We start from the raw sequence: 27,165 nt of genomic DNA, 5'->3' as shown, positions 1-27,165 counted from the left end.
ATCATCCTTTTTCTATAATCCACAGTCAAGGATAATTGAACGTCTATGAGACATGGGCATTTCTATGTAAACACAGAAAGATCGGAAAGAAAACGTGATCCTCCATTGCCAAAATAGGAGTGGATCCCTGTGGATGATGTCACTGGTTTGGCAACACCGCTGACCAAAGAGTAATTTGTAGTAACCTTTYGACCAAAAAGGTCAATGACAAAATGCCCCAAAAAWTCYAAAATCGAGTATATTTACATGATTTGAATGTGTCCACCATGTGTTGGTACTATTACTACCCCTGAGTGTTTAGGTCGTGCCCTATTACTTGGTGTAACACCCAAGATGACACTCCCTTCTGAAGACCATTGCCGTTACAGTTACCTTACCAATAAGACTACTACATAAATACAAATAAATAATGACAAAAATATTGGTTTCATGTGACACAAGGCCTACAATAAAATAGAAATATCACCACAAAGCTGAATGCGTAAACGTCAACCTTTGCTGGTTCAAAAACATTAGGAATACCTGCCCCTTCCATGATATAGACTGACCAGGTGAATCCAGGTGAAAGCTATGATCCCTTATTGGCCACCTGTTAAATCCACTTCAAATCAGTGTAGATGAAGGGGAGGAGATAGGTTAAAGAAGGATTTTTAAGCCTTGACACAATTGAGACATGGATTGTGTAGGTGTGCCATTCAGAGGGTGAATGGCCATGACAAACGATTCAAGCGCTTTTGAACAGGGTATGATATAGGTGCCAGGTGCACCGGTTTAGTGTGTCAAGAACTGCAACGCTGCTGGGTTTTATACACTCAACAGATTGTCGTGTGTATCAAGATTAGTCCACTACCCAAAGGTCATCCAGCCAACTTGACACAACTGTGGAAAGCATTGGAGTCAACATGGGCCAGCATCCCTGTGGAATGCTTTCGACACCTTGTAGAGTCCATGCCCCGACGAATTTATTTTATTTTTTATTTTACCGTTATTTTACCAGGTAAGTTGACTGAGAACACGTTCTCATTTGCAGCAACGACCTGGGGAATAGTTACAGGGGAGAGGAGGGGGATGAATGAGCCAATTATAAACTTTTTGAGGCCGTTCTGAGGGCAAAAAGGGGGTGCAACTCAATATTAGGAAGGTGTTTGTAATGTTTTGTACACGCAGTGTAAGTTCCAAGTAGGTCTTATGTTTTCTCATGAAAAATTGTGAAAAAAGTGAATTTCATCCAATATCTTTACGTTCCCAGAGGTTTGTGTCGTCATCACATAGGTTCGTCAATACAGGTGACACAAACATACTAATTTAAAACACATCACATTTGAGTACTTCTTCACTTTTATTGTGATTAGAATAATCACACCATTAACCATAAATAGAACAAAATAAAGACGCATCAAAWGTATTGGATATCTTTTCTCAAGGTCTAAGACAAACTGAGACAAATCTTGCCAAATTTCCATATGAACCCATACACTACTCAGATGGGCCTTAAATCACACGGATTTGTAATGAAAATGAGCTAGCCTATGACTTAATTCAATCAAATCGTCAGAATATAACCAAAACAGCTAGTGGACTATTCCTCCATTTGGACTGTTGGGGGATAATTTTTTTTCATGTCATCCTTGACCCAAAAATATTGATTTTGATAAAATATAAAAAACTTTTTAAATATATATATATTTTTTTACATACTTCCAGATCTTCTATGAATTACCCAAAAGGCATATAGCTTGCAAAACAAATAGAGAAATTCTAACCCACTGGGCACAGATGTCAATTCAACGTCTATTCCACGTTGGTTCAACATAATTTCATTGAAAGTATGAGGAAACAACGTTGATTCAACCAGTGTGTGCCCAGTGGGAAAGATTCCTTTGTACTTTTTGGATTGTTTTCTTGTAAACATTTTATGGCAGTTGTATAATTCCATATCTTACAAACTGTGTAGAGAATGTTTATCTGAAAGAGAACATTCAGCAAACTGTGACAAGTCACTGTAAATAAAAACAAAATTTGTTATTCAAATCGCGGGCCAACATAATCTGAGTCTGTGGATGGATACCTTCGCTCTACTGATCTGTACACAACCGAAAAAAGTTAGCAAAAGTTTCAAAACAAAAGAACATGCAGCAGGCATGGATGGTGACCATTTCCAGGCATTTCACTTTTTTTCCCTCTTAAATTTTTTTTTACAGCGCTTTCTCTGTATTTCCATACTTGTGCCGCTAGTCTTTGAACACAACGCCTATAACAGTCATTGACTGGCATGATGGGAGAAAGGCCAGTGTCTCACTCGCACACGGTCAGTCCTTACTGCTTCTGAAAGGAGTCTGTGGTTCTGTGACCAGGCGGGAAAGGGAAGAAGAAAGAATAAAAGACAGAGAGAGAGATGGAGAGAGAGAGCGAGAGCGAGAAACCAATGAAGGTCAAAGCCTCCTGTCATGGCTGCAGGTGGCTAATTCCCCCCAGCCCACAGTAACCCATTCTCAACACACAGTACTTTCTCACTCAAACTCACTCCCCCATCTTTCTTCCTCTCTCTGTTCTCCTCCCCTCTCTCTCACACACACACACTCTCTCCTGCACCTTTTTATGCAACATTTCGATGGGAACCTCCCATAAAAATTTCCCAAGTTTCAAACCCAACATCAAAACCCCATCACTCTTCAAAGAAATAACAAACTGCTATGCCTTAAAACCGTTGCTTGTTGTATAAAGTTTCAAGGAAACCATCAAAGATGGTTTAGAAACCATAGTGGTTTTACTTGAGAACTGTACCAGAGTTATAATGCATGATACAATACATTGAGGTTTCGTAGGTAACATTTTAAGAGCTAGCTATCCAAAGAAAACATTATTGGTTACCATTGCGATGAATGGTTAGTTAACTGAAAGAGTGAGCAACTTCTGTACGAACATACACATGGGCCTTAAAATGCTTTCTTTAAAAAATCTATTTTTTAAAGGAGAATAGAAGTCATCGCTTTGAAAGTTCACAGGACTTTTCAAAAGTTCACTGCCAACGGGCAGTTAGGTGGCAGAGAGAGATAGAGAAAGAGAGCGAGAATAAGAAAAAAGAACAGAAAAGCATTAATGCCCCTTGTCTACCTCTTCTACAAAGGAACCCATCCTGCTATGCCCTCCCCCTCCCCTACTGTGACATTTAACCATAGTTTCTAAATGCTTCCTATAGCCCGAGTGGAATCTGCTCCGAGGTGCCCGGGCTTTGTGGCGGAAACATAATTAAAACTGGTGAAAGATGTAAAAGGTGGAGAACGGGGATGACATCAGGCCAATTTCACACTAGGCACTCGAATGGCCAGGCCCAAGCCAGGACCCTTGCCATGCAACGCAGATCAAAGCCCACTGTCACCGCACCACTGCAAAAAGAAGGCAAAAGGGCACCTAACTGTGCTAATCCCCAGGACAAATATATTTTAATCTTGTTAGAATACAAGTTAATGCCAGGGCTCAGTGACTGGACATTGTGGAGAGAACCCGAGTGGACAGATGAACCTCTTATCTTTCTAAATGAGCTACTTCTGTCTGGCACTGCTTGACCATAGTCAGGTCCAACTTGGATAACCACCACAATGCATTATCAAGCTACACACGCGCGCGCGCACACACACACACACACACAGAGCTGGGTCCGTTTTCATTAAGAACAATGATGAGACAAACAGCAACTCCAGCAGTTGTGTCAGTGACCCTGTCTGAATCCCCACCAGGGCACCTAACATGCAAAGGAAATGAGTATTTTGTGGTGCAGTCTGTTCCCTCTGGTATTGAGCCCTTCTCTCTCTCAATAGCACCTTGGTAACCCTTGATCTCTCATGTATGAGACTCAGGGCACTGGGGCCTGCAGAAGTTGACTGGGCAGACAATGAGAAGCGGATGCATTCTAAGAAGACACACAGAAGACAACTCTCATTTCACACACTGCGTTTGAGTGACCCCTTGAAAAAAGAGGCACGGGATCATTTTCATCGTAATGCTAGACATTTTTAGGGACTTTCCCACTTCCATTAGGCTGTTATAATCATGTAGGATATACAATGTGTAGGTCACCCTACCCATTCTCTCACCTAGGAGGCATATTTTCTTTAAAAAAAAAGATATCTCATGAATTTTAAGAATCTACAAACTTGTTGAAAACACTTCCTGGACTAACTAACCAATTGAATAACGTTGCTGATTGATTGATGCATACCAAATATAATTMATATCAATTTATGGATGATTTGATTCGCTTACAAAACGCCCTAAAGAAACACCATGCTACGATATTGTTGGCGATTAATAAAAAAAGTAGGGATCAGAAAAAATGGTCTCAAATTATCTATGCAGATTTTTATTCTAAAACTGAATTCCCTGAACTGACAAGAACTGAAGTGACATTGACTTAAGCTCTGGCAAAAGTCCATACGATAATGTGAAAGTGAAAAAGACCATTCATAACATGAATTCATGGTAGAGCATCACTTTAGCGGATTTTGCGAATTTGAAGTTTTGACGGTGTACCATTGCATGAAAATAATCAATCATCAAGTAGTTCTGATGGTTACGTTTTCAAACTGACAGGGTTGTGGTATATTGCAGTAACTCAACTTCATGAAATATGACTTATATTCAGATTCACTCAAATTCCAACTCGATCAACTCTAAGGCATAACGTCAATAAAGCATTAGCTCCAATTCCCCTCAATTCCTTCTTTTTCATGCACAAAGACTTTTCTTAAAATGCCGAAAGTGAATTCTAAGTCCACATATGACATAACGGCCCACATCAAAACTTTCTGTTAAATGTTTATAAAGGCTACAGTGAAATACAACAACAGTGTAGGGGATTTCTTTTAAAATTTCATGTCAAGGTTTCTAGAATAGAATATAGCATATTCACATTTCACTTACATTACAGATTAGGAACTGAAGAGTATGAAAGGATGTTCTGTAAGATTTTTCATTACACCTCAGACATGTCTAAACCTAATAGTCTATCATTTGGAGTTGACCAATAAACCTCAATTGTGATTAGTACAGACTGACTGGGTCATGGTGCAGTTTTCAACACAGTGGAAATCTAAACGTTGAACTCGGCAACACTACAACAGTTCCCAAACTTTTTTTGCTGTGAATTCCAGACATTCAATATTTTTTTCAGGACCCCACAAGCAACATTCCCTAGTAAGAATTGGCCGCGGCACGTGAGTGGTTCTGACCCACCATTTTGGGAACACTGACTGAAACATCATGCAAATCATAAACCTTGGAAATGGAGTCAGCACATGATTTTTCTTCTATACTGTGCTGTCATGAGCAGTCTCTAATATGGCCAAGCCGTGGAATAAACAACGAGAGAGGTTTAGGATTCTCATAGTCCATACCATATTAACATCCTTCATTTTAACCCTGACCGTTGTCATTTTTCTTATTTTTTCTATACCCCCAAAACAGAATTYGTCTAACATTTTGGCTGGATGCAGACATCCACATCCATAATATCTGTCCTTTGTAATATGTATCCGTGTTGCTGGGAGAAACAAAGGCAGCCAGACAGGCAGGGCCAAGGGCACATCCTACTCACCTCAGGCCCCCTTTGCTGTGTAGGGACCACGCTGTCAATCACTCTCTATGGTTWCGCATCATGGGCAACAGAGACACAGTGAGAGAGCCGCCGCTACATCACACCAAAAACATCAGTGCAGAAACCCATCCTCAGCATGACATCTTCTTCGTGGTGCACACCACAGCCATCCTCCTCTCACACTGAACAAAAAAAAGACACAAATATACATTGTGAACCAATGAGATTACCTTATTTACCAGGGGTGCCTAATTTGACCACTGTTTTGTATGATCCAATCCATKTTTTTCTTATGTATTGTGTGTAGATAGGATGGCAAAGCGTTGTGTACTGCATCACAACGATTCATTTATCAGGAAAAGTACAAAATTGGGGTTCATCAACAGATTGTAAAGAATGATCTCTGAATTAGGCTACATTCAAAGTTGCTGGGGCAGAAGCAAACAGATAAGAGTACTGCAAATGGGGTTTGTTATCGTATTCTGTAAAACAACATTCGGCATCAATGGCATATAATCACCACAATAAACCAAAATTCTAATATATTCACCCATTTGACCCAAATGTAAGGGTTACCATGTTTCAGACCCCTCAATGCCCTTCCTATGCCACAAAAACAGATTCTACTTCTGAGTAAAGTACAATTCTGGAAGAACAAATGACGCAGTGTTCTATGGTAACGCGAAGCATCATTGTAGACATGATACTGCAGAAAAACAGCGCAGCCGTGTTACGCAAGAGGTATGATTATGTAACTAAATCCCTGTTTGCCCTTTTACTGTGTACATTGACTGGTAGATGGAGCATAGATCACCATAAATACTTCTCTGTGCTCAGTAGAGCTGGTGAAACTGGGTATTAGAACTTGGCTCCATCTCTCATTTGATAACTGCTGATTACAAAAACATATCAATGCACAAAGATAAGCCTCACTGCCTGATGTACCATTTACTGTATCCCAGTGAGCAAAACTAGTTTTAAATACCTAATTTCAACCAGTTTTGCCCACTGTTCCTAGTTACTTACTTACTTGCTAGACAAATGCAAAAACTGCCACTGTAAAGACCTACTCGCCAATCCAGATCCTTATACTTCTAGTGTCTGGTGTGCCACACATTACCATGGTCGAATCGACATCAATTCTATCATTGTCAGTCTCTGAACGGCTTGCACTGTCAACCATTCCTGTGGCTACAGTCACAGAGAAAATGATGTTAGGCTWGGCTACCCATCGTCTGTATTAGTAGCACCTTCTACCTGTGCTGTCCTATGCAATAATTATTTCCCTAAGCACACACTCATATAATAACTCGCCCTCATACATCACCGTGTTTGAACAGTTTAATAAAACCACCTAAAGACGTATAGAGAGCCCCTAAGCTCGGTGTGGTGAACGGAAAGGGTTATGGTTCAGTGGAGTGTACCACAGCACCCACATAGGAGTGGTGAGCGCATCACTCTCTTGTCTCACCCACTGCATGCTGCCATTTTACTGCCGAGTGGCAGACGTGAGGGCAGGGTGGCAGCGGCGGCCATGATGGAAGAATCACTACACCCAGTGGTCCACAGGAACAACAACCCCCGTTTCCTGCAGCTGGAAGTGTGCTAGTGAATAGGCACTGGTCATCACAAACTCCCAAAAAATAACGGTACAATGTGTGTCCCGTGTGATTCGGTTGGTAGAACATGGCGCTTGCAACGCCAGKGTTTTGGGTTCGATTCCCACGGGGAACCAGTACTGTAATTCACTCTGGATAAGAGAGTATATGAAATTACAAAAATGTTAACGTTAATGTACTAACGATACAATGAGTTTTCCTTCTTGGATATTGGGAAAAAATGTGAATAGTAGGCCTAAATACGCAAGTGCCGCAGATTTGTTTATTTTTATCAAGGAACAACAGAAGTAGACAAACTACGTAGACACGTTTTATTGACCATTTATTAACAGTTCTATTATACATTGAATCAATAAATATATTGTAATAACTTAATTATTTGACAAGATTTGATCAATTCTGTTGTCATATATTCGAGTGGGTGGCTGAACTGTTAGAACTGTCAACAAACCAAATGGATATCTCTTGACATGATACAGCAATTTATGTCCCTCAATATAAGAATAGAAGTGGCCTTGCAATATTCCATACAAGCTATAGTTACACTGCTTTTCAGAGTCAATTTGCACAAAAACAATGCAATGCCTTTGAGTCTATTAAGAAGCTATGTTCAAACTTWTYTTYTTTTWTTTWTTTTTTTTTACATTATATTACCCTGTATTACTTAGTACATACAATTATTGAAAAACTTCACAAATTACTCAAATACTAGAATAAAAGTATGTTGGGTTATTTTACACATAACCAAAAGAATGCATTTATCTCAAAAATATTTCAAAGATTACTTACTGAAAACTTTACGAAATTTGATGTCCCAACTGTAAAATACTGAAAATCCAGAAGAAATGCTCCCATGTAGATAATCTGCAATGCTGGATTCCCGTACCACATAAAGTCAATCATGCTTCCACAAACATCCCCAAGTGAGCAGGTATAATCTGCTAACAAACAAATGAAATAAAGAAATGTGTTTGCTTGTCAGAGCAGTTAGCGCCACATATGTACCATGCCATTGTGCCCTTCAATGTTATGTAGCAGTTCTTGCTCAGACTTATACAAAATTAAATAAATAAAAACAAATAAAATGAAACTTCAGGAAAACTTTTGTCAATGCATTCAAGCTAGTGATCCCTTCCAGAAGACTGTGTATTATGTGGGTCACACCCCCCCACCCCAAAAAACCCATCCCTTTAGATGACCAGTAACTCTTAACCAACTACATTTAAGGTCAGAGTTCATAATTTCCCCTTGGCAACACCACAGCAACATGTGACAGTGTCTAGACAGGTCATGATGCCCCACCACCACAGGCCAATCCCCCTGTCTCTTTCCGGAAGAAGGTGTCAGCAGCAGCCAAGTACAGGGTAAAGAGGGCAGGTCGGATCAGTGCCCTCCACCCTCCACTGATCAAAGCTGACGCTCCTCCGTGCCATAGCCCTGGTCAAAGGGGGCAGGGTCGGCCGATGAACTCTGCGTTTCTGTAATCTGGACGTGTCCAGACCCAATTGTCTCCTTTCACAGCCCAGAATGGACCCTTCCGGTGCCACTGATTACATTAGGGAGGAGAGGCTCTTTTCACAGGGGAAGTCCACACAAAAGGGGAGCTTCCGTGCCCCTCCACCATCTGGTCCCCAAAATAAGAGAAAAGGTCCCTGGAAGAGAATAAGCCTGGCGTGCCGCGCCTCCCTTTAATTAAAGRGATCCTATTTGAATAGATTGGATGGCTGGACAGATAAGCAAACATACAGTAAAGCCTCACACATTCAGCCCAGAGATTGGGACCCAATCTGCATCTACAAATAAAGCCAGTGTGGGCTATAACCATGTTGAAGGATTTATGCAAATATGTATTTTTGCTGCATAACCGCAGAAAACAACAACAATCAAAATGTGGCTATTGAGCACCATTCTTAAGCCATCTGTTAATAACCACACATTTTAATTCATAATTCATCGGGGGSGGGGGGGGGGGTGTATTACTTTGAATTGACAAATGGTGTAGAAAGGAGTGTTAATGTCAAAATGATCTCTAGTTGATCTGAAGGTGATAGTAACATGTTCATCAAAGCTCCTACCTCAGCAATGACAGGCCCATGTCTTTTCTTGGCCGGTGTGAGGGATTTGAAGGGCATCTCTCCGGACATGGTACAATACGAGAACAAGAGGATCCAACCGGCCAGTCATCCTTAAAGAGAGGAGGCCGCTCAATACCTTATCCATTGTATTCCCATTGGAGGAACGGACAGCCATCTTTGAAAAGACACTGGACAGAAACTGGTCTCTATATCTATCGTTACAGAGGCAGAAAATTCTTGCMGGTTGCAATTATCTCAAGAGAACTCATCAAATGTTGTTGTCCATGACTAGAAAGAAAACAAATCCAGCCATTGAGGGACATTTTAGAAAACATGCCAATTACATAACTATCATCATCAGGCATCTACAGGCATCATGATAAGATTATACACAAGCAATATTTAGATAATGATTTTTTACATGGTCAAATAATCCTCCAGGTAGAACTGAGCGTGTGCCAAACAATAAGACTTTGAATCCATGATAATCAGTTCACCCTGAACTGTAATCACTTTTAATTACTTGTTTCTCTGAAAATGATACTTTAAGGCCAAACGGCATTGTGATATTGCTGTTATGATTTCATCTCGATTGTGTGTGTGTGTGTCTGTGTCTGTCTGCAGGGTGTGTCTGTCTGTCTGCAGGGTGTGTCTGTCTGTCTGCAGGGTAAGGGTGGGGTCTACAGATGGATGTCTGAGACTTACTCAGTTCACTTCGACTGTTTTGCGACAACTTGAGGGAGCGTGGCATGAAGAGGGCAGGTGTCTGCAGTCAAATGGAATATATAAGCACAGTCCCACTCCACAGTATTTTGGCTTCGTAATTAGCGTTTGTTCCATATGAATGTTTTCCGAGCAACAAATTATGTTATCGGGTCTTATGGTTCCCCATTACTTCTGGTAACAAACAAACTGAAAACAACTTCCAATCCTACAGAGACCTGCGAATGGCGTTCCAGGGAGGGACTCGAGTCAMCGTGTGAAACGAACAAGAACAGACACGACACCTGGCATTTCTCAGCCAAAGTGTGCTGTTGCACACTGCTGAGCACACTGCTGAAACAGCCTGCTTAATTGTGCTAGTTGAAGGAGACTTGCAGAAATGGCAGTCTAATCTCCCCTTTTGTTTTCCCCAACAACATTTAAAAAACCTGGGGCTTTATTGACGAAACACATCTGAAAACTGCTTTTCTTTTTGTTACACACAATTTCAGATAAAAGTAACTCATAAAAACAGTGATAAAAGCTTTCTAGTTGAAATATGCTAAACTTCATCGTAGCCTGGTGTGACGCGAGTTGCCCATGCATAACAGCTACCCCAAAACATAGCTTGCGGTTTCCTTGGCATCACTGTTTGTACACAGTCCTGAAGTTAATGAAAGTGCCCAAAGTCTTCAACAATGAGCGCACTGAAGAAAAAAAACATGCAAAATGCTTAAAGGGGGAGTAAAGCTACTAGATGTTTCTGGAAATGGTTGAAATGGGGAAGCAAACATAMACTCCACATTAGACTCATCAAACTGCAGCATTCTACTGATATGAGCTTACACTATATTTGTTTCCTGGTTGATAAACCAGACTTCTTTGTAATATGCACAAGACTTGACGTGAACATAAACCCATCTTTAATTGTGCCCCTTGATTTGAGATGACAGTCACCCAAATATACTGCTCAGTCACAAATGTCACGGAACATTGCATGTTCACCACCAGACATTTGCATACTGTATGTGACACAAAATGTTATTGTAAGATCCCGTTAATATTGATAATTCCATGAAAGTGATATTCGCTGTGTATTCATGTTGGAGGTTATGATTGTTTGACAAATGAGCGCCTATGTAAACAGTGAATATAATACGGTATTCATGCTTCCCCCATTTTTAAGTGACTCCTCAAAATCCAGCCAAAGACATCAACTCATTAAAAACTTTGTTTAAAGGGGAAGTTCAGTATTTTACAACTGGATGTTAAATGATTCATCACCATGAAAGTAGTCTACTGGCCAGGAGAAACTGTAATCCACGGTTCGGTTCGCTAAATAGCCTCTAGAAACTTCAGCTAACTTTAGCCACCGCTAGCAAACAATCAATGGAAGTGATAGGGGCAACCGAGCAGTGTATTTTTGAAATGGTAAGTAATTAGCCCGCAGTTTACAGCTGTACAACAGTCCTTAAAATGGTGTTGTAGATGAAAGAGGTCAAGTCAAAACAAACGTTACCATTGAGGTCAATGAGGGATCCTGGAGGTCATGGTTGTAAGCCCTACTAAGAGCCTCAGATGACACAAACTGAACACAGCACTTTGTAAATGTCWWTTTTTTTTTTACAACAGCAGGGTTTAAGCACACAAACATRAAAAATATCAATTTCACATTTGGTTTAGCGCTTTCACACTTTGTGTCACCGACACTCACGTTGGGCTGCGGAAGACAAAACAGCTCCTGGATAAGGATTGTGTTATTGCCTATCAATTAGGATCAAATGGGGATTAACCCACATGGCTGGTGGAGTGGGGGCAAGCGCTGAACCATCCCTGAATACCAGGGGTCACACCTCTGACTTCATTAGGCCTGACCTTTCCACACCATTGTGTGACAGGAGGAAAGACATGGTGCAGTCTGCATTTTCCCTTTCATTTTTACTTCTGTGGAGACAAATATATGAACCAGGCCGAAGGCATGCTAGCTCGCACTCAGTGAGATATGAAATCTACCCTAAAGGTCTCCTGACTGACGTGGATTTTCACGGTTTGCAGTAGGTGAGTCTTTACCCTCCAACCCCCACCCTCCCTGTACAATAAATAATGTATTCCACCTTTGAGAGAGGTGAGCTTTACTAATTAGTCATGGTAGCTATGAGGAACCGCGGGGTWGAGACTGGTTCTAACTCCACTGCCTGGGCGTCTTAATTCATGAAAGGTCACAGCGCTGAAGGAGAGAGAGTGCAGGTATTCCAGGTGAACAGAATGAGCCTCTAATCAAGAAAAAAACGCTAACACACCCTCGGGACGAAATCTTCCATGCGTACGAGGAAGCGTGCAGGAATGAATACTCCAGGATGGTCGATATCTTAACTATGCAGGTGATACGCTAGGCTATGTATTTCATTTCCTTTAGGGAGATAGTCATGAACTCTCAATTAACTCAGCTGACTAATGGTCAGCCAAGAAGTACAGGTAGTACAAGAAGCGCTCAACCAAATGTGTACTAAGATAAATGAGAAAGAGTGAAGCGAGAGARGAATAAACAGTCCATTTCATTATTCTGCCAACTGCCAACTCCAGATATGAATACACTTCTCTAATGTCCCTCTTTCATTAAACACCTTCCAATTTTCCTCTGAACAAAGCAACAACAACGGGTTAGCATGGAAGCAACCCCTGCTCATCTATACCATTGGTCAATTCATCCCAAGAATACTCGAGAAAATAAGTAACCAGGGCAGCAGCATGGCATGAATGTGTAATACTGTATCTTACGATGAAAGTGATACATAATAGGAAAGGAAAATGTGTTTAACATGAGATGCCATCATCCCTGGACAAAAGTTTCCAGCCACGGTCTCTATTCAATCTGGACAACCTTGTGGAGAAAACATATGATTTCACGTGAAATGTTAAGATGTTTTGCACATGTAATGATATTTCACATTAAGTTTCACGTGATCACAATCTTCCACATGTGAAATCATGGTTTTGAAACACTTCATGTGAAATGCTATTTCATGTGGATATTTTTCACATGAGATTTCACAGGTGATGCCCTGCAAACAAAAATGAGTCGTTAGGATGTCTCCGGAACGTCACGCCGTCGCAGTGCTCTCAGCTTACATATTTTACACACATGATTATGTTGTGTACATTTATTATGATTAATTATTGTTCAACGTGTTCCTCAGCAGGGATTTGAACTCACAACCTCGTGGTTCACGGCATTCTGATCTTCCTGCTACGCCACCATGTCTGTGTCGATAACTGATTTCACCTGTATCCCTACACTTTGGACTTCAAAGTAAATCTCAGCTTTACAAAACTATTCAGGAGTAACATTAAAATATAATAATATGCCCCACCAACATTAAAYTATACAGAAAACCCTGAAATTGCTGAAATAAGTCAATTAAATCAATGATGACAGAATAGTCAGATTACGTGATAACTAAAATAGCAGTGCAGAGGGAACCTACATTTTTATATATATTTTTTGGGTTATTTTACCCCCTTTATCTACCCAATTTCGATCTTGTCTCATCACTGCARCTCCCCAACGKGCTCGGGAGGCGAAGGTCGAGTCAAGCGTCCTACGAAACATGACCCACCAAACCGCACTTCTTAACACCCACCCGCTTAACCCGGAAGCCAGCCACACCAATGTGTCAGAGGAAACACTGTTCAACTGACGACCGAGGTCAGCCTGCAGGCGGTCAGCCTGCAGGCACCCAACCTGCCACAAGGGTCTGTAGTGACGCCTCTAGCAATGCGATGCAGTGCCTTAGACCGCTGTGCCACTCGGGAGGCCCMTAGAGGGAACTCTTTTGCTAAATGCAGAGATTTATTATAGCTAATGACATTGTAGGGGCCTTCTGAGAACGCTACATGCTCTTTGGCCCAGCAGAAAGATCAGGGCAACCCAAATCCAGAGGTTGTGATTTCAAATCCCAGGTTGGGTCATATTGAAAAGCCTGCACTAAGTGATCACGTCAAATGGAATCAGATTGATTCTAGATGTTTACAGTATTTTATCTGAACAGCGTACCACTTTCATTAAAACCCCCATAGCATTTCATTACTTCCCTTACAAAAACAAACACGTGAAATATCAAATCAAATTTTATTTGTCACATGCGCCAAATACAACAGGTGTAGACCTTACAGTGAAATGGTTACTTACAAGCCCTTAACCAACAATGCAGTTTTGAGAAAATACCCCCCCAAAAAGATGAGAATAACTAACGATTAAAGAGCAACAGTAAATAACAGTAGTGGGTCTATATACAGGGGGTACTGGTACAGAGTCAATGTGCAGGGGCACCAGTGTTGAGGTAATATGTACATGTAGGTAGTTATTTAAGTGACTATGCATACATAATAACAGAGAGTAGCATCGGGGGGGGGGGGGTATTGCACATAGTCTGGGTAGCCATTTGATTAGCTGTTCAGGAGTCTTATGGCTTGGAGATAGAAGCTATTTAGGAGCCTCTTGGACCTAGACTTGGTGCTCCGGTACCACTTGCCTATGCGGTAGCAGAGAGAACAGTCTATGACTAGGGTGGCTGGAGTCTATGACACATTTTAGGGCCTTCCTCTGACACCGCCTGGTCCTGGATGGCCCGGGTGATGTACTGGGCCGTACACACTACCCTCTGTAGTGCCCTGCGGTCGGAGGCCGAGCAGTTGCCATACCAGGCAGTGATGTAACCCGTCAGGATGGTCTCGATGGTGCAGCTGTAAAACCTTTTGAGGTACTGAGGACCCATGCCAAATCTTTTGGAAAAATCTTTTGGCAAAATAGGTTTTGTTGTGCCCTGTTCACGACTGTCTTGGTGTGCTTGGACAATTTTAGTTTGTTGGTGATGTGGATGCCAAGGAACTTGAAGCTCTCAACCTGCTCCACTACAGCCCCGTCGATGAGAATGGGGGCGTGCTCAGTCCTCCTTTTCCTGTAGTCCACAATCATCTCCTTTGTCTTGATCACGTTGAGGGAGAGGTTGTTGTCCTTGCACCACATGGTCAGGTCTCTGACCCCCTCCCAATAGGCTGTGTCATCGTTGTCGGTGATCAGGCCTACCACTGTTTTGTCATCAGCAAACTTAATGAGGGTGTTGGAGTCGTGCCTGGCCATGCAGTCATGAGTGAACAGGGAGTACAGGAGGGGAATGAGCACACACCCCTGAGGGGCCCCCGTGTTGAGGATCAGCATGGTGGATGTGTTGTTACCTACCCTTACCACCTGGGGGAGGCCCGTCAGGAAGTCCAAGATCCAGTTGCGGAGGGAGGTGTTTAGTACCAGGGTCCTTACCTTAATGTTGAGCTTTGCGTGCACTATGGGGTTGAACGYTGAGCTGTGGTCAATGAATAGCATTCTCACATAGGTGTTCCYTTTGTCCAGGTGTGAAAGGGCAGTGTGGAGTGCAATAGAGATGGCATCATCTGTGGATCTGTTGTATGCAAATTGGAGTGGGTCTAGGGTTTCTGGGAAAATGGTGTTGATGTGAGCCATGACCGGCCTTTCAAAGCATTTCATGGCTACAGATGTGAGTGCTACGGGTAGGTAGTCATTTAGGCAGGTTACTTTAGTGTTCTTGGGCACAGGGACTATTGTGGTCTGCTTGAAACATGTTGGTATTATAGACTCAGACAGGGAGAGGTTGAAAATGTCAGTGAAGACACTTGCCAGTTGGTCAGCTCATGCTCGGAGTACACGTCCTGGTAATCTGTCTGGCCCTGCGGCCTTGTGAATGTTGACCTGTTTAAAGGTCTTATTCACATCGGCTGAAGAGAGCGTGATCACACAGTCATCTGGAACAGCTGATGCTCTCATGCATGTTTCAGTGTTACTTGACTCGATGCGAGCATAGAAGTTATTTAGCTCGTCTGGTAGGCTTGTGTCACTGGACAGCTCTCCCTTTGTAGTCTGTAATAGTTTGCAGGCCCTGCCACATCCGATGAGCGTCGGAGCCGGTGTAGGACAATTCGATCTTAGTCCTGTATTGACGCTTTGCTTGTTTGATGGTTCGTCGGAGGGCATAGCGGGATTTCTTATCAGCTTCCGGGTTAGAGTCCTGCTTCTTGAAAGAGGCAGCTCTACCCTTTAGCTCATTGCGAATGTTGACTGTAATCCATGGCTTCTGGTTGGGGTATGTATATACGGTCACTGTGGGAATGACGTCCTCAATGCACTTATTGATAAAGCCAGTGACTAATGTGGTGTACTCCTCAATGCCACCGGAAGAAACATATTCCAGTCTGTGCTAGCAAAACAGTCCTGTAGTTTAGCATCTGCTTCACCTGACCACTTTTTTATAGACCGAGTCACTGGTATTTCCTGCTTTAATTTTTGCTTGTAAACAGGAATTAGGAGGATAGAGTTATGGTCAGATTTGCCAAATGGAGGGCGAGGAAGAGCTTTGTACGCGTCTCTATGTGTGGAGTAAAGGTGGTCTAGAATTTTTTTTCCCTCTGGTTGCACATTTAACATGCTGATAGATATTAGGTAAAACTGATTTAAGTTTCCCTGCATTAAAGTCCCCGGCCACTAGGAGCGCCGCCTCTGGGTGAGCTTTTTCCTGTTTGCTTATGGCGGTATWCAGCTCATTGRGTGTGGCTTTAGTGCCAGCATTGGTCTGTGGTGGTATGTAGACAGCTACGAAAAATACAGATGAAAACTCTCTAGGTAGATAGTGTGGTCTACAGCTTATCATGAGATACACTACCTCAGGCGAGCAAAACCTCGAGACTTCCTTAGATATTGTGCACCAGCTGTTGTTTACATAAATGCATAGGCCCCCGCCCCATGTYTTACCAGAGGCTGCTGTTCTGTCCTGCTGATGGAGTGTATAACCCGCTGTATGTTCTTAATGTCGTCGTTCAACCATGATTCAGTTCGTCCCACACAAGGCACCCTGATCTCCGTCCGCGAAACCTCTGTTTCCTTCTCCAGCGAATAACGGGGATCTGGGCCTGGTCGGGTGTCTGTATTACATCCCTACCGTCCGACTCATTGAAGAAGAACTCTTCGTCCAGTCTGAGGTGAGCAATCGCAGTTCTGATGTCCAGAAGCTCTTTTCAGTCATAAGAGACGGTAGTAGTAACATTATGTACAAAACAAGTTACGAACAACGCGAAAAAACAAACAAAATAGCATGGTTGGTTAAGAGCCGACAGAGCCCTCCAGTGCCCTTCCGGCGCCATGTTGCATTTTCATATGTGAAATAGACATGTGAAAATCGAATCTGCACTTTCACTTAAAAAACATTCAAATGTTATCATGTGTAGTTTCATTGCATCACATGTTGCTTTTCCATGTTGTCACATTAAATTCACATAAGATCACATGGGATCATTTGAAATGAATGTGTTTTTTCTGTAAGGGCAGTCTTCAAGGCTAGGGGTTGCAGTCAGAAGTCAGACGTTGCTCACCCACCCCTACCGTTTTTTCACAAGTGTTATGGAGAGTTTTATAGACGAGTAAACCCCATGTAAAAGGCAGTGGCTGAAGGAGTTGCAGTCAAATGAAAACAGGGGRAATTGCTGGAGCTGTCATTGTTACGCAGCTGGGTGGAAAAGAACATGCTGTGTATGCACATCCTAAAACCAGCAGCTGCACCTAGAACGGTGGAACATGGGAAATCACTTAGCATTCAGACTGAGCACCGCAGTCAATATCTGAAACAAACCATTCACTTGGTTACCATTCAAAATAAACAGCTCCCCAAAAGAAACAAGCAGTCCACTTGACATGCTCACAGAGCCATTCGCCTACTATATGTTCAAAACTTTACTTCCATTAGTACACCCTTTGAAAAAACGGCTTCCAAAATGGTTCTTTGGCTGTTCCTATAGGAGAACCCTTTTTGTTTCCAAGCTATAAACAGTTTTTGGTTCCAGGTAGAACCCTTCTGTGGAAAGGGTCCTACAGTACATGGAACCCAAAATGGTTCTACCTGGAAACAAATGGGTTCTACTCTGGAACCAACAAGGGTTCTTCAAAGGGTTCTCCTATGGGGACACCCGAAGAACCCTTTTAGGTTCTAGATAGCACCTTTTTTTCTAAGAGTGTAATCTGATGTTTACTCCATGTTTTCATTGACATTGATATTTTTTGTCCAGCTAATCTTTCCTGTCTGAAGATCCCTTCGTTTGTGAGAGGAAAGCCAATCCTCGTCAAGGTAGGCTTTATGGCTGAGAAGGATCCTGGTACACACATACCAGACTTGAAAGGATGAGTAGCATGAAATGTGTACTGTACTGTACAAACATGATACAACATTATTACAATGTCTTCATTACAATGTCAGAAGGAACATTGAGTAACAAAATGTGCTACATATCAAGACTTTAAAAATGGATAGTTCACTCAAATGACAAAAATACATATTGCTTTCCTTACCATGTGAGCAGTCTATGGACAAGACCACAATTACTTACTTTGGTTTTGTTTACCTGACCAGTGTCTCCAAATGCTTACTTTTTAGCATCCCCCCCACCAAATAAAGTAATTATCCCTGATTTGGACATGAAACACAAACAAATGCTAATATAAGGTCAGGGAATATGTCTCTTCTTCATACCCATAGCCCTATATGGATAGCCCTTTAGACAACAGTAAAGACAAAGTTACTGTTCACTCTGGATTAGAGTATCTGCTAAATGGTAGCTAGGTTGTTATCTTAAACTACAAAACACATTTTCTTATATCGAAACAAACACACTTTCGACTCTTGCAGCTGCCTAGAAGGTACATGTGTTTTTTTTTTTACACAGCCAACCTTGTCATAAATTACTTAGAACCTCAGAGTACTCATAATAATAAGAGTATCACAAAATAAAGTACTAATATTCCTCAGCAGAATTAACTTTGAACTAAGCAGCCTTTATTCTATGTACTATGCGTGTACGGTACAAAAATATATCTTTTCACAATTTTTACGAAAGCTCAGTCATGCAGTGCCTTGTTTAAAACTTTGGGAGATCTTCATGTTTTTGGTTGTTATGTAATACTTCAGCCACAACCATCAATGTAAAAGGATCTATAATGCCTGCTGGGGTCATTACCAAATAGAAAATGTAGATGAATCTAATCCCATGTGTTCCAAACCCCAATGTACCCGAGGAATCTCACTGCAGAAAACTCAGCTCAACTGTGCTGGGCTTCGCTTTGTCTCACCCTGAAGGTCAAGAAGTCTGAGAGAACAGTGAAAATCCAGGACTATAGTGCAGACAACCTGACATTAAGCTAAAGCTTGATTCTCCTACTCCACCACCAGCCCTCAAAGCTCCCCCAACACGCCTCTCCACACCACAACACACACACAAACCCACAGTCCTCTTTCACTCTTTCTACCTTTGTGACGAGGGAGTAGCATGGCAGCTCAACGCGTCACTGACAGACATTCTTGTGTTATGTGGTATAGAAACACAGTTCGGCCTTCACAAAAGTTTTTTTATTTTTTTTACAGAAGACCAAGACCAGCATTCAGAGAGTGAAAGTAAGAGACACCAGTCATCTATGCCCCACAATTCAAAAGATTAAGTCACTCGTCATACGTGGAGTTTGTAGCTACAGTTTTTACTATATGGGAACATGTTAAATACTTTCAACTAGACTATACACAGGACAGAGAGAGACATTTCAATGTAAGGACATTTACAGTTGATGAGTATTTTCTTCCTCACTTATACGTTTCTTTAAAACCTGATAATTCTTTGATTGTTCAAAAGTATGTTGACAAATAGTATATAGAAAACGTATTACAAGTGAATGTGAATTCACGCAATTAAAAAATTATGTGGGCAAGTATAAAACATCAAATATTATTCCAAAACATAATGAACTCGAAGGCCAACACCATAGTCTTATCAGTTTAAAGGTTTAGTTGCGAATGTCCACTTCAGGGGGTGAGTTTATTTGTTAATTCATTCCTCATGTAACATCCATTCTATTATAGTATAATAATTGATTGAAACGTTAGTTGAAAGTTAYCTTTATTGCAAAAGAATATTCATAATATACCCATATATACCGTTTGGGTTTGCAGTAATGATGGGTGTACAATCGCAATAAATATTTCAATGGGTTACACAAAATGAACGCTAAAATATACAATATTAGACCTCAAACCATTTACAGTACAAAATGGTTTTGTAGCCTTTGTTTAAAAACCAGCCAAATAACGACGTGAAATTGCAAAAACAAACAACAACAAAAATACAAAGACATTAAATTGTCACGTAACGTCATTCTATCATATTTTACAATAATCAGTCAATATTATACAATGTGGTATGTATCCTTATTTGTGTAAATCTAATTTGATTGCAATTCTTCAAGTTCACGAAAAAGTGAATAATATATTTGTTTGCAAATCTACGATTTTATTTTGTCTTTTTTATATGTATTATATAAGCACCATCTGATAATATTTGATACTAAAAATAACACGACTTGGTACGTTTTGAAATGAGGTCATATATAGGCCTACATATTTCCCACTATCTGTATTTATCAAGGTTACATTTTTATTTTAGGACAAAACAACAGATAACCAGTTAAAATGAACCTGAAAACTGAAAACTATATATATTTTTTATATTGTGAAATGTTTTTATTTCACATAAACATTTATTTTACATATTTAAAAAAATATATATCATAGGACATGTTGGATCGCGGTCAAATGTAAGATAATATACAGTCTCTGCTGAGAACAGTCAACTATTTTATTTTATTTTATTTGACAACTGGATAATGTCGTATGATACAATTTTATGCAGATTGACGRGAAACCGTCTTTTAGTACAAATCGCCCTGATTCCTATACGCGCTGCATTTTCAATTAGCCTGTTCCAGTAGCTACACTGGAGCGCAAACTCTTTCCCCTTCGCTAGCATAAAATGGAGGCTGCTGGCCTTGAGATTTCAACAGCTAAGACCAGCAAAGAGTACAGCTGTGCAAAGACTCATGATCTTGTGCAGCCATGGGGGACGAGGAAAGTGGGCCCATATTCTGGCAGGCTGCCAGGAGACCCCTTAAAATACAGCAAAGGCCTTGAGCCTTGATTCAAAAATATGCCAGACCAATGTCAAAGGAAACGCCCTGTTTCCAGAGTGCAGCGTCATTACGTAGTCAGGAATAGGAAAAACAACCAGCCATTTAGAAAGCAGCATTGGCTGGTGTCGCTGTTGTGTGGTGCACTGCTCAAAGATGAAATTACCGAACTTAACCTAAAGTAATATATTGTATGAGCACAGAGATACCCCAAGACATGTTTAGATAAAATATCAAACGGCTTTACATGAAAGATGAACCCCCATTCTCTCTGGGAAGTTCCATGATGCTAGACCATAAATTGTGACTTCGGCCACTAGAGTGAGGCAAGCAAAAGGGAACCAATAGCAGAGTAGTAAAATTGTTCTGAGCTATACGCCAGTATTTTTTCCCAGCTAAAAGCCACTGGCGAAAAGTTATCCGACTTCAGATCCACATTTCTGTATTATCTTATGAAGAGATCAAGAATCTGAGTTTATTAGAAAAAATTGCTGAAAATGAGTGGACTGCAGTGCTGAGTGCAATGTGCCATTTCTCAGCGTCATATCAGATTTGACGATGCAAGCTACTACTCAGTTTCTGTTAATATTAGTCCGTGCAGCAAACTCATGTTCCCCCAAGGCGATAACACTTTCTCTCTTTACCCAAAACCTTACAGCATTCCTAGCATTTCTCTTCTCTCCTTGCAACATGCTCAAATGTGCTTTAGCGAAAAACAGGTCAACAAGAATCTTACCATCATCCCTGGAAAAGTGTCATCACTACAGACATGGGGGGGTTATCGACAGGGTTCAAGGTGTCATAAGGGCCCCTGTAAACAAAGACAACAAACATCTAAATATGCTGCTAACATGAAAAACWAAATAATAATCCATGCTTGATATAGGATTAAGGACAGAGCCTGTTTTAAGTGCCACTGACATGCTCTTAAGCATTATAACTGCATAATGTACCGGTCTGCTTTCAGTAAAGTGCAACCGGAAAAAATGAAAACAATTTGAGAGCCATAATTACAGGTCAGGTTAGGGACACACCTGAAAAGATCAAAGGAGCTGGCATGTTTAAGCGTGGCTGCACACTTCCCAAGTTAGGCTACATTGAAAACAATCTAAAACCTTTCAAAAACCATTAAGGAGTATGATGAGGGCTCAGTGAGGACAAGGTCTGACAGCAGATACACAAAGCAAGCTTTAACAGGTGATAATTAAGTGATCTGTCTAGGCCGGTCAGTGATAAGAGTCACAGATAAACATCACAGAGCCACCGAGCGGAAATAACATGTACTGTCAGACTGCACCCAGAGGGCCGTTGAACAGCACCCAAAGTGCCCTTGCATCTATCAGCATCTCTCTGATTAGGCCTGTCTAAAGAAGAGCTCTAGTGGTCTACTACTGTACATCTAGTGGTCTACTACTGTACATCATTAACTAGGCATTAGAACTCATTCGGATCATTTGTGGTTTTTGTAGTTTTTACTGTATTAAATGTAGGCTATGAAATCTTGTGTCCATTAAGCACATTTGGCACGTCAAAGAGTCTGCATCGAAGACTTGTCTATTACTTGCATTAGTTATGTCAAACCATAATGGCATGAGTCATTTTGAGCCATGAGGAAAATTGTGATGGGTGTGCCGGTGAGATCTCAATGTTCCAGCCTGCCCTGCTCATTTTYGGAACTTTTTCATTCCCTTCTACTGTGACGACGAGAGGCGTGAGACTGAATACTATGGATATTTTGGCTGAAACAAAACCAGACACTGAGATAACTCATATCATATGCATATCAAAAACAGGGGTGATGTGGGAATAATATTGGATAACAATGCCCAGAAAAAATTTTTACATAACCAAAAAGAAGTTTCGGTGCAATGAAAGCTCACTTTAGATTTAGCAGTACCAAATAAATCAATGATTTCTCTAATCTAACGCGGATAACCGCACTGTGTTATACTATTCTGTCCAAGATTTGTCTCATCACATTCATCAACTAGCCAAAGAATCAATAGGCGATGGGACATAACAATGCTTTGAGACTTCAACAGCCGCCATCTTGCCCTGTCAGACCAGACTAGTGCCTTCATACAACTACAAGACAAAGCAAAGGTGTCTATTTCACATGCAAAGATTAATCTCTGACTGAGGAAAAAAAAAAAAAAAAGGATAGTAAAAAACTTTTGTATCTAAAGACAATTTCTTAGAAGTTAATTGTATGTGTAATGGAAAAATCTACCATGTAAATGTTTCAGGCTACACAATTTATTTTGTGTCTTATTACAACCATTTTGAATGGCTTCTCTTCAACAAAAATGCAAGTAATTCTAGTGTCCTATGCCAAATCCAGTGAATGACCAGTAATCAACCACCTTTGTGAGGTGCAGTAGACTAAAAGACAAATAAACCTACTGCCTGAGACTTATGACGTTTTGGTTMATCTTCAGGGCTACATGGCCCTCCCTAACCTGAAGTAACAACTTGTTACCTATATACCTTGACTGTGTGAATAAAGAAAAGTCCTAACTGTTACTCATGTTTTGACACAGTTCCAACTTCCAATCCATGATTAAGGTCTCTTTGACCAATAGATATAATTTACTTTTTGGGTTAGGCGCTATCCTGCCTTACCTAAACAGGTAGACGCCATTTTTTTTACCATACCTCTTATTTACTTTTCAACCAGAACCAACCTTTCAAATAATTGCTCCATTGAAATGCCACGTTACGCTTAAACTTCAGCTGATAGGCTTCTTTTCAGAACCCGAAGAAGATCATACCTGCGGGGGAAGAGCACACTAGAAAACAAATGTGCCTACGTGTAAACTATTTTTCTACGTGCCAACAACGGCTCTTGTGGTCATATACACACGCTCAGTGCAGCTACACTAAATKAATTCAAATGAATTCAAAGTTGTAAATGGTTCGTCATCCAAAAACAACAAATGACTAATATGCTAGTTTGGCGTAACATTAAGGTATATCACACCGATAACATTTTCAAAAAAGCTATCATCATCCTCTGAAGATGCTCAACAGGTACGCGCCACTCTCGTGAGGTGCTCAAAGGGTTATTAAGAATAACGGTATTCACGAGAGCAAAGATGCGTTGCCTGCGCACATTCACAAAGTAGGCTACAGGACGAAGAATGAGTGATAGATAGGCTACATATTCCCAAAAGCAACAATTGCGTATGTCTGTACAGAGCATCATTCACATCACACAACGCATGCAGCGTTATATCAACGAATTAACAGCAATGACGTCAATTTAACAGCATGTAATGTTGGTTACTTTTATGTTACAATAACACATTCCCAATCTTTATCATAATAACATAGACATGTTTAACAGCAATGAATAACAGCATTTAGTAAGCTTATATAAAATAGTATCGCGATATACAGACGGTAGTCTTACCTGTGCATAATGAATTGTCTGATGATAAACATTGGAAAACTTTCAAAGCATGAGCCTAAATATTGATTTGTATTGCGTCGTAATTCAATCGCTAGCATTGTTGAGTGACTGTAAATTCCCATTTCGAATTCATGATTTCTTATCAATTTACATAGCTAGAGCCTTAACTCCATCTCCAATTTTATCAGTTTCAGACAGACTCCAGACAGTCTCAGAGCAGTTACGTTTCTGTCTGTGTTGCGCGTTCACGACCCGCGCAAAAATCAGCAACATTTCAGACTGACAGCCAGAGAGCCAATGGGATTGTGAATCTGAACCTGGCATCCAATGACAAAAGGCCATAGTGAAAATCCTGGTGCCCGCGTGCTGGGGGTGAAAATGAATCAATAGTCTGGGAATTTGAAAATAGCATGAATGTAAAAACTGCCAAAGCACTTTGCCCATCTTTTGTTTAATAAAGTGTATTGTAGATTTGTCAATGTAGTGCACCTATACAGAAGGAATCCACAACTGTTAGATTTATGTAGGCGTAATGCAAATGTTATATGCAATAATTCAGTCAGCAGACAGACCCATTTTTCTCAAAACAGTTATGAATTCTGTAACATAGTTTCACACAAAGCTTATCATGAAGGTTAACGTTTTAGTATTGACAAACCCAATAGAGGGTGTCCTGGAACATCCTGACCCTGACATATTGATTTGATTTGTTTTTGTGTTTGTAGAAGCTGTTTGGCTCCTAACAATTGCCTGATGCTGTGATGGTTTTGTGATATGTGTGGCCCAATGTGTAAGTAACATCTATTCAAAGTCACAGGTTCTAGGCCCATTTATAGGGAAACAGTCAAAGGCAGACATAAAAAACATATTGACACAAATTACTTATATCCAGTGATTATACATACACTAGATGACTGACGGCACGGGGGGCGCTGTTTTGAAGGGACCGCACCTCCATTTTGGTACTCTCCCACCATTGTTAAAAAAAAGTTTGGAAGCTATAGAAATGCATTTATTAAAGTTGGAATCCATYGCGTTGAAACTGCCAAGTCCGTTTGCGATGTTACAACAATAAAGTCATTCCTTGACACAACGAACACTGTTTTATTCCCTCTGACATCATTGCACGCACGATAGAATAGCAGAGTATGTACTACGACTTTGTTTTATTACGTTGCTGGATAATCAGCTCATCCTTTTCAAAAACAAAACAAAAACTGTAACAAATGCGCCTGGATCGACCATTGGCTCTATTTCACATTTCGCATATCCCAGCTTTAATGTCTACATTCGTTTTTGCCAGGTATATTCTATTACAGACACCTTAAAGAATAAGTATAAATTATATGTGAGCTAAACACACAAATAAAAATTAATATAATTTTTTTCTCTCCCTTTAAGTAGATATTTTTATATAGTACTAATCTTACTGTCCCCCCTACAACAACAAAAATACTTATATACATGTAATTTTGTCCTTGATTTTAATTTAAAAACTGTAGAATTSCATTAATTCCTATGGAGGACTGCTCCTTCTGAGGATTACCAATATGGCTGACTTGTGTCTTCAAAGCCCCTCATTGGCCAATACATAGCATCAGCAATCCAGGGTTTATACACTGAGTGCACAAAATATTAGGAACACCTGTACTTTCCATTACATAGACTGACCAGGTGAATCCAGGTGAAGCTATGATCCCTTATTTATGTCACTTGTTAAATCCACTTCAATCATTGTAGATGAAGGGGAGGAGACCGGTTAAAGAAGGATTTTTAAGATGAGCAATGTCGGAGTGGCATTGACTAGAATACAGTAGAATACAGTATATACAGTGGCTTGCGAAAGTATTCACCCCCTTAGCATTTTTCCTATTTTGTTGACTTACAACCTGGAATTAAAATAGATTTTTTGGGGGGGTTGTATCATTTGATTTACACAACATGCCTACCACTTTGAAGATACAACATATTTTTACTGTGAAACAAACAAGAAATAAGACAAARAAACAGAAAACTTGAGCGTGTATAACTATTCACCCCCCCCCCCCCCCAAAGTCAATACTTTGTAGAGCCACCTTTTGCAGCAATTACAGCTGCAAGTCTCTTGGGGCATGTCTCTATCAGCTTGGCAAATCTAGCCACTGGGATTTTTGCCCATTCTTCAAGGCAATACTGCTCCAGCTCCTTCAAGCTCCTTCAAGTTGGATGGGTTCTGTACAGCAATCTTTAAGTCATACCACATATTCTCAATTTGATTGAGGTCTGGGCTTTGACTAGGCCACTCCAAGACATTTAAATGTTTCCCCTTAAACTACTCAAGTGTTGCTTTAGCAGTRTGCTTAGGGTCATTGTCCTGCTGGAAAGTGAACCTCTGTCACAGTTTCAAATCTCTGAAAGACTGAAACAGGTTTCCCGCAAGAATTTCCCTGTATTTAGAGTCATCCATCATTCCTTCAATTCTGACCAGTTTCCCAGTCCCTGCCGATGAAAAACATTCCCACGGCATGATGCTGCCACCACCATGCTTCACTGTGGGGATGATGTTCTCGGAGTGATGAAAGGTGTTGGGTTTGCGCCAGACATAGCATTTTCCTTGATGGCCAAAAAGCTCAATTTTAGTCTCATCTGACCAGAGTACCTTCCTCCATATGTTTGGGGAGTCTCCCACATGACTTTTGGCGAAAACCAAATGTGTTTGC

The 27,165-nt window shown here is 40.8% G+C and overlaps 1 long non-coding RNA gene across 1 annotated transcript in view; it reads right to left on the bottom strand.

Moving 5' to 3' along the window:
• The window catches only part of LOC111973434 (uncharacterized), a 39,492-nt gene extending 14,813 nt beyond the window's left edge, over positions 1 to 24,679 (bottom strand). The window contains exons 1-4 of the long non-coding RNA XR_002878577.2: positions 24,467 to 24,679; positions 23,739 to 23,825; positions 21,791 to 21,865; positions 5,594 to 5,775 (exon numbers count right to left, since the gene is read on the bottom strand). This is a non-coding gene — a long non-coding RNA (uncharacterized lncRNA). The remainder of the gene's footprint in view (positions 1 to 5,593; positions 5,776 to 21,790; positions 21,866 to 23,738; positions 23,826 to 24,466) is intronic.
• Positions 24,680 to 27,165: the final 2,486 nt, after the last annotated feature.

The sequence above is a fragment of the Salvelinus sp. IW2-2015 genome, linkage group LG14 (genome assembly GCF_002910315.2).
Source record: "Salvelinus sp. IW2-2015 linkage group LG14, ASM291031v2, whole genome shotgun sequence".
In the NCBI taxonomy this organism is placed as follows: Eukaryota; Metazoa; Chordata; class Actinopteri; order Salmoniformes; family Salmonidae; genus Salvelinus; species Salvelinus sp. IW2-2015.
This window is presented reverse-complemented; position numbering and strand designations above follow the sequence as displayed.